The sequence below is a fragment of the Choloepus didactylus genome, chromosome 9 (assembly GCF_015220235.1).
Source record: "Choloepus didactylus isolate mChoDid1 chromosome 9, mChoDid1.pri, whole genome shotgun sequence".
NCBI lineage: Eukaryota > Metazoa > Chordata > Mammalia > Pilosa > Megalonychidae > Choloepus > Choloepus didactylus.
This window is the reverse complement of record NC_051315.1, coordinates 133361918-133371299: the sequence shown is the minus strand read 5'-3', so window position 1 is coordinate 133371299 and position 9382 is coordinate 133361918.

The window sequence follows — 9382 nt, the reverse complement described above, 5'->3', positions numbered from 1 at the left end:
ATATAGACATTAAACTTTGCTAAGCAGTATCAATATTTGACTCACAGTGTTGTTAGAATGAATTTAAATAATGTATGTGATTTTTAGATGTACAGCTAGTAAAAGAAAAGGTTAATATTTATTTTGAAAAATAGTGACACTATCACTTGTGTTCAGAAATTTTAAAATGCCTTTTTTTACCCTTTGAATCTTGTTGCGCTCCCTTTTTATTGAGTAAGATTAATTCGAAAGTTAATGAAATGTCATAATAAAAATCCAAGTACTTGCTAGCATAGATGTAGTGGTTGGATCAAAATGGATTAATAAGCACATTTGCCTTTTCTCTCTCCAACCCCAGCTCCTAATGGATGACAAAAAAGATGGTTTTTGAAATGTAGTGAATCCATAATAATTTTGTAAAATGAGCAAGAAATCCATCAGTGAGCAGGCATTTTGATAATTTGGCATTTGATAGTTTCTCAGAATGGAAAAATATAGGTAAAGTAAACAAAAGTATAAATAAAAACCCCTAAATATGCAGGCAAAGATTGCTATGGAGGTAGGTATGGTTGGGATGTGTGGACAGATAACAACAAGTGCAAAGGACCCTGGACATTTGCCAGGTGATTAAGCTGCTTTTGGACCAGTCTAGACTGTCCAGTCCCTACCCAGTTCCTTATGGTGCAAAGCAGGGCATTTGTCCACAGGTTAGATACCACTTCACATCAACCAGGAGGGCTAGAACCAAAAAGTCTGATAATAACTAGTTGTTGTTTCATTTTGCTAAAACTGCCAAAATGAAATATATAAGAAGTGGACTGACTTTTAACAATAGGGATTTATTAGCATACAACTTACAATTCTAAGGCCATGAAAATGTCCAAATTAAGGCATCAGTGGAGGACACCTTCTCTGAAGAAAGGCTGCTGGCATCTGGGGCTCCTCTGTCACATGGGAAGGGCCAAGGATCACTGGCAGCCGGCTTCAGAACACCTGTCTTTGGGAAGAAAGCATTGCCTGGTGCAACCTTGATTTAGACTCTCCTAGCCTCAAAACTGAGCCAGTAAATTCCCATTGCTTAAGCCAATCCATTGCATGGTACTTGCTGCAGCAATGAGGAAACTAGCACAATATGATATATCAAAACTTGTGAGAAGTGATTAAAATTATGAATGAAGAGAAATCCACAGCCTTAAACATATATATTAGAAAAGAAGAAAGGCTGAAAATTCAAAGTTCTGAACATTCATCACAAGAAATTAGAAGAGGAAATTTAACCAAAATAAAGTAGAAGGATAAAATGATAATAAACACAGAAATTAATGAAATAGAAATTAAACGCCCAATATAGAAGATCAAACAATTTAAAAGTTTGTTTTTTGTAAAGGCTAATGAAAGTAATAAACACATGGCAAGGCAGATCAAGAAAAAAGAGAAAGGCATCAGTAACTGCTATCAGGAATAAAGAGAGAAAGATCACTCAGAGCCTACAGTCATTAAAATGATGACAAGAGGATATTATGGACAACTTTATGTCAACTTAAAATTTATATGCAAAGGACAAATTCCTGCAACAATGCAACTTTACCAAAGCCAACTGTGGTGGTTTGAAACTGTAGATACCCCAGAAAAGCATGTTCTTAAATTTAATCCATTCCTGTGGGTGTGAACTCATTGCAGGTAGGACCTTTTGATGAGGCTACTTCAGTTAAGACGTAAACCCACCTCATTCAGATTGGGTCTTAATTGTATTACTGGAGCCCTTTATAAGCCGAGTGAATTCAGAAAGACAGACAAAGCCATAGGAAGCGAGAGCCTGGACATCAATGAAACCTGGAAGATAAGGGAGAGCCCAGGAGATGCCACATGTGCCTTACTATATGGCAAAGCAGCCAAGGATCACCAACAGCCAGCCTCAAAATGTCAGTCTTCAGGAGGAAAGAATCACTTTGATGACACATTGATTTTGATTTTTTTTTTAGTCTCAAAATCATGAGCAAATATATTCCTATTGTTTTACCTGACCTGTTTCATGGTATTTGCTTAATCAGTCTAGGAAACCAAAAGGGATTTTGGTACCAGGAGAGTGGAGTGCTGCTATTGTAAATATCGAAAATGTGAAAATGGCTTTGGAATTGGGTAATGGACAGAAGCTGGAAGAATTGTGAGGCTCTTGATGAAAAAGCCCTAGATTTTTTTTTGAAGAGCCTGTTGATATAAATATGGACACTCAAGGTACAACCGATGAGGCCTTCGATGGAAATGGTGACTGTGTTATTGGAACCTGGAGGAAAGGTGATTCTTGTTTAAAGTGGGAGATAACTTGGAAAAATTGAGTTCTAATGTCACATGGAAGGCAGAATTTGAGAGTGATGAATTTGGATATTAATCTGAGGAGATTTCCAAGCTAAGTGTTGGAAGCGCAGCCTGGCTTCTCCTTGCAGCTCATACTAAAATGTGAGCAGAAAGGGATAAGATAGACCTGAACTCCTGGGCAGAAAGAAACCAGAAATTGATGGTTTGGAAAATTTTGAGTTTCTGGAAAGTGAGTTCACAGAGAATAGTGCTCCATGTGAGGGTTTAACTGAATATGGGACCAGTCAGTCATGTCAATGAAAGTCAGGATTGGAAATGCAGTTATCCAGAAAGGATCTGTGGAAAGTTCTTTTGTCTGATGGGTCAGACCCCTGTGAACTACATGCAAAACCAATAAGTTGTTTCTGGAATTTGTATGAATTAAACCACTGCCAGCCAGGAATAAAAGGGACAGGGAAGGGACAAATTGAAAGAAAAATCACTTCATGGAAGCTGAGATCTGGACCGAAGACATATTCTTGGGCCAAGAGACCAGCTCACCCATGTGTATGGAGAGGGTGGGTCTGCCTGGGACTTGGAGAGAGAGAAGCCTTCCATCTTCCATTGTTTGGGAAGAGCCCTGCCACCCCAGTGCTCAGAGAGAGGGGACCCTGTGTCGTGCAGATTACAGAGAGTCTGGCTGCAGTTCTGATGCTTGGAGAAGGAGGAGCTTTCACTCCAGTATTCGGGGAGAGCCTGGCCACTGCACAAGCATTTGGAAGGGATGGGGCTGCAGCTCCATCAGGTCTGGAGGACAAAACGCTGATTCACAGATGATTCTCAGGCCTTGAAATCTGATGGGGTCTGCCCTGCAGGTTTTGGGACCCATAGCCCCTGTTTTCTTTCCAATTTCTTACTATGGGAATGGGAATGTTAATCCTTTGCCTGTCCCTCTGTTGCTTGTTGGAAGCAGGTAATTTGTTCTCTGGATTTCACAGTTCCACAGCCAGATGGTAGTTATAACCCAGCAGGGCCACAATTATAAGCAATTTTGATGAGACTTTGTACTTAGTATTGTTACTGAAATGACTTAAATCTTTTGAGATTTTTGATGGAATGAATGTATTTTGCAGATAGAAAAACATGTCTTTTGGGGGTCCAGAGGGTGGAGTGTGGTGGCTTGTAGCTGTTTGGACCCCAGAAAAACATGTTCTTAAATTTAATGCATTCCCGTGGGTATGAACCCACTGTAAACAGGGCCTTTTGGTGAAGTTACTTCAGTTAAGGTGTGGCCCAGCTCATTCAGGGTGGCTCTTAATCCTGTTATTGGAGCCCTTTATAGGCAGAAAGAAGCTCAGAGAGAGAGTGAAAAAGTCACAGGAAGTAAGAATTGATCATCAACAGAACCTGGCAGAGAAGGGAGGGACCAGGAGATGTCACCTCATGCTTTGCCATGTGACAGAAGAGCCAGGGATAGCTGACAGCCAGCCCCAGACACCAGTCTTCAGGAAAAAGCTTCACCTCAATGATGCCTTGACTTCAACTTTCTTTTAGCCTCAAAATCATGAGCAAATAAATTCCCATTGCTTAACCTGACCAATGTATGGTGTTTGCTTGATCAGCCTAGGAAACCAAAGCACCAATGTAAGATGAAATTAAAAAATCTGAACGATTCTATTTAAAATTACAGTTATTGAATTTGAAATTACAAATTTCCCACATGGAAAATAACAGACCCAGAAAACTGCCCATGATTTTTCCAAACATGTAAGAAAGAAATAGCACCATGTACTTCCTGAAAATAGAAATAGAAGGAACACTGAAGAATTATTTTATAAGGCCAGCATATTTGATTTCTGATTCTGATAAGGACCTTATAAGAATTACATCATGAATATAAATGCAAATTTTTTCAAACGGAAACAAAAACAAGCAAAAGGACCCTCTTGAAATAAAAAAAAAAAATTCAATATATACAAAAATATAAATTCATTACAACCATCTTGCTTATTCTTCTGAAACTCTCCATTAAAGTACAGAGACTCTCAGGTTAGGAGAAAAATAAAAGCTAGTTCTATACTGAGGCAAAGGAAACATAATTAATTGACAAAGATCTGTTGAAAAAGTGATACGAGCAAAGAGCAGCCAAATGCATACAAAAAGCAGGAGAGGGATGTTAATAACAGGCAAGATCAAATGTAGAGATAAATCTCTAAACAGGATTAAGAGTAACTGGTTAATTACATGAAGTAGTAGCTATTAGAAATGTTAGGAGAAGTCTCTTTCTGAACTGGACAGTTCAATCAATCAAAAAAATAAAACAGCTAATAAAAATAGATCAGCCAACAAATTTCTTTAACAGACTTTTTAAAGAGAAACCTCAGATTCCTTGAATAAGGAATATACTTTTTTTTCTGTTTGCTCATTGAATGTTTCAAAAAAATGGATCATAATTAGGTCACAAATTCAAATCTTAACAAACTGCAAAAGCCAATTTTTTTTTACCTGTTTCTTTGGTCATAAACAATAATATGAAAAATACTTAACTAAAAGGAACCAAAGATTTCCATTCTTGGATATTAAGAAACTTTTCTAGATATGAATTGGGTTGAAAAGGAAAATCAAATTGGGAATCATAAATTACCTAAAAAGCAATAAAATTTTAAAAACTTCACACAAAATTTATGAGACACTTCAGAAAGCTGTACTCTGATTAATTTAAAACATTAAATATCTTTATCAAAAATAAAGGTGAAAAATTAAAGAATCAAACATTCATTTTAAGAAATTAGAAAAAGAACAAATGTAAAAAGCCTAGAAAAAACAAGATGAAAGCAAAAATTAGTGAGATTCTAAATGAATAAAAAGGATAAACTCAAAAGATAATTCTGCAATAAAAAGAGGAAGGAAATAAACTTTCCATCAATGAGATGTAAGAAATGAAAGAGCAAACAGATAAAATTAGGAATGAGTATTGAAATATAACCACAGATGAAGGAAATACTAACAGAAATGTAAGAAATTCTTAGTGTAAATCGAAGACAACGAACATTCAAGGCTAAAAGAGACAAATGATTTTGTAGCACAATATGAATTATTATAATTGACTCGAGAAGAGGAAAACTGGACTGCATCAATTACCAAGGAAGAGAAGGGGCAGGGCTCTGAAAAAAGTCACCTGAGCGGATGTCTGAGCACCGGCCGGGTGGTGTCAGTTTGGGTGTCCAAGCACCGACGGCTCGGTGCCCCTCTGTGATCCAGTAACTGGCCTTGCAGGAGCTGGTTTGGATAATAAGCTCTCCTCTGTGTTATTCCACAGGCTGGAGTGAGGGCCACCTACTGCGATTCCTAATTGCCAGGTTGCCTTACTTCCCTTCTTTGCTCTTAAGTCTTGTAAGTCATATGTAACCATTTCTCTAATAAATCTCTGTCTGAAATACTAGTGTATTTTCGGTTTTCTCCACGCACTCTGACTGATACAATAATTGGTACCTGGAGTGGTCCAGCAGAGATCTTCAAGATAGGATCTGGAATTGTGTTGCCTTATTATTGATTGTTTTCAGTTTAAATTCAGCAATGTCCTCTATGCCAGTGAAAAATGTGACACTAAAGATCTGTGCCATCCAGGAGCATCGTGACTACCTAAATGGTCATTGATGGTTGCTGGGTGGGAGCATCTACTGAAGGCAAGGTGTCGAGGACCAAGTCACTGCTGCACTTCACCTCTATGGTTGTGGTGATTATTAGGTTATGGGAGTGGGGTTGGCTGGCTACTTCTTTTATACCATGTAAGATATTATGGGGAGGAAAGATGAAGCTCAGGGCTTGAAACACTCAGGGAGAGTCATTACTGGAGGCTGGAGAGATTCTATGATGGCCCTAAAAGTTTATCTTTTTTGTTTGTAACCACAGGATAGACATGACTGAAAATAGGACCCTAAATTTTATTGTACAAGTTGCAGAAATACAGCCTAAGTTGAATTCATAGTTTCACCAAGTCCCTTATCACAAGGAATTATTTGGAAAGGAGTATGATCCTTAAACTGTCAATGGGGAACTTCAGGTGGACTTTGAATCAACTGAAAAACTTAAACCCCAACTCTTCCTGGGGCCCTCTAACCAGCAGAAAATGAGGACTTCCCAGGCTTTTCTTACTTGAGGGTCCCGTGGGCAGCTCATCTGAGGCAGTTACCTGGCAAGGAGTTGTCTGCTGCCCTCAAGACCCACTGTCACTACTCACGGGTTTTAGACTCACAACCAGAGTCATATATCAGCCTGTCCTGGAGGTACAAGTGCAATGGCTGATTAAATGTTTTGCTAATTTGTATTGACAGAGAGCTGGAGGACATGTGTGGGAATTTAGGTGTAGAGTTAGGGAGGACAGAATATAGTCCTGAGTGATGCTGAGGCATCGAGATGAGTGCATTTCCCAGAGATTCTGAATGCAGGGCATTAGCTTGAGTAGTTGCAGATGGTCCCGAGGTCTGCATGGCTGGTTGTTGGAAACTGGTGATAGTGGTGGCCAACGTTCACTGAGGCTGAACTACAGGAACATCCCAGTAAAAGGCAGAGGAAGGAATCCAAAGGTTCAGGAAATTAGAGCCATCAGAATAGATACCACAAATGAAAGTGGAGATAATAAAAAGTAAAAGGAAATGAAACATAGGGAAAATGGGAAGAATAGGAACCAAAAAATAAAATAAAATAGTAAAAACAAGACTGTATCAAATCAACAACCATAATGAACTATACTCATAATGGGAATGAACTCACGGAATAAAATCAGAGACTGTAGAATTATATTTAAAAACACAAAATCCAGCTACAGTGCATTTATGAGAAACATTCTTAAACCGTTAGTACATGAAAATGTTTAAAGTAAAGGTATGGAAGAATTTACCACAATCAAACAAAAAATAATCCGGCGAGGTATGTGAATTTCAGGGGGAAAAAAATCTAGACCCTAAGGCAAAAAAAACTTCATTAACAGTAGAGAAGGTCACTACATACTGCTAAAAGCTTTCACTTACAGGGAGATTTGTGTATATTCTCCATCATAGTAGTGAATTTAAACACTCTGCTTTCAATTACTGAGAGGTTAATCAGTAAAAAAAAGAGTTCAGCTAAGACACAGAAAAATTGAGTAACACAATTAACAAGTTTGATCTTAAAGAACATAAAAACGTTCTGCATAAAATTCATGGGGACACTTTCTCCTCAATGTTTCATGGAATAATTTTAAAAATCAACAACATATTGGAATATAAAGCAAGCACCAGCATATTTCCAAGAATAAATGTCACCCAGTTTATGTTCTTTAACCAAATATAATTAAATAGATGTTCATAAAATATAAATGAAAAGTTAAATATTTGGAAATTTAAGGCACAGCCTTGTAATCGCTCACAGGTCAAAGAAGAAATAATAACGAAAAATATAAGCAGGTAAAACTAAATGATACTGAAAACTCAGTATACATCAAAGCTTAGGGGATGCAGCTGAAGCAGGACTTACCTGAAACTCTATGCCATGTTCCCAACTTGACAAGGTGTATCCTTCAGCAGCCTATAGCGAACAATATATTTAACGGTGAAGCATTGATACTGTTTTCACTAAAGTTAAGAAAAGAGGGCCCAATATCATGGCCATGTATGGAGGGTACAAACAATGAAATAAAAAATTAAAGTGTTGGAAAGGGATTGAAATTTATGATAAAGCCATCAGCAAAGTCTTCAGTGACAAGGTGGCTTTTGGGTAAAGAGCCAAAGGCAGAGGAAAAGAACTTCAGCCAGAGGGAGTAGCAGGGCAAGGGCCCTTAGGGAGGGGATCCCTGATGCATTCGAGGAATAACAAGAATGTTGCTGGCTCTGGATTGGAGTGAGCAAGAGAAGGAGAGGAGGAAATGATATTCTTTCTTTAACTTAGAGAGTATTAAAATGTTTATTTTCCAAAATCAAAAGCTGTGAAGATTTCACATAAAACCTAGAATTACAGCTTTGTTTGGAAAATAAAGGGGGAACACCTAGCAACATACTCACAGGGGTCTGTGTGATTAGCAGCAGGTGGTGGAGCTCATTAGCAGATGCAACTTCTATCTGGACTCCATCCCAGTGGAATTCATGACACTTGCTCTGGAATTTTTCTTGTAGTAAAGGTGAAAGTGGAATATTTCTTTTGCATATGTGTTTTAGCTTTCCAGGTTGCTTAAGTAGATACCATGAAATGGGTTGTCTTAAACAAAGGGAATTTATTACTCGACAGTTTGAAGTTGAGAAAATGTCCAAATCAAGCTTTCTTCCTGAACACCAGCTGCCAGGGGTCCTGGGCTCCTCTGCCCTGTGGGAAGGCCCAAGGCAGCATCTACTTGCCTTTATTCTCTCCCAGGTTTTGATGATTTCAGCTTCTTGCTTCCATGGCTTTCTCCTCTCTCTCTTTGTCTCTCTCTCTCCCTCTACAAATTTCATTCTCTTTTAAAGGACTCCAGCAAAGGGATTCAAATTGAGGTGGGCTAAACTTAAGTGAAGTAGCCTCATCAAAATGCCCAAACTACAATGGGTCCACACCCACAGGAATGGATTAAATCCAAGAATATGTTTTTCTGGGGTACAGACAGCTTCAAACCACTGCACTCCAATAAGGGCTGAGGAGTTGACGAGCTGGTACCACACTGAGGTCAATGAGGTTTGTAACTCTACCACCCAGTGCACTCCCCTGGCTCCTGGCTTCTTATATCAGCTCTCATTCTGGATCAGGCCTTCCAGGCTGATCATGAGGTTAGTGTGAGGCTGTTTACACCATCAGAACTGAAGATGGGGACCCAGAGGTGAAAGCAGAAGTGCTAGTTTTTACATTGGAGATACAGGATATGAAGGATGGAAATGGCAGAAGCCAGGAGAGGATCTCTTCCCTGTCTGTCCCAGCATTATGAGGGAATAACTTCCACCTGGATCAACCAGACCTAGTAGAAGAGTCTTGGTGTCTCTGGGCCAACCCCATCCTCCAACAGACTCTCAGTCAATTAGAACAAAGAGAAGAGGAAGAGAGGTCATGGGGAGGGAGCCTCCACAACCTTTGTTTGACTGGGTTCAAAAGGGAGTCAGATGAGCAT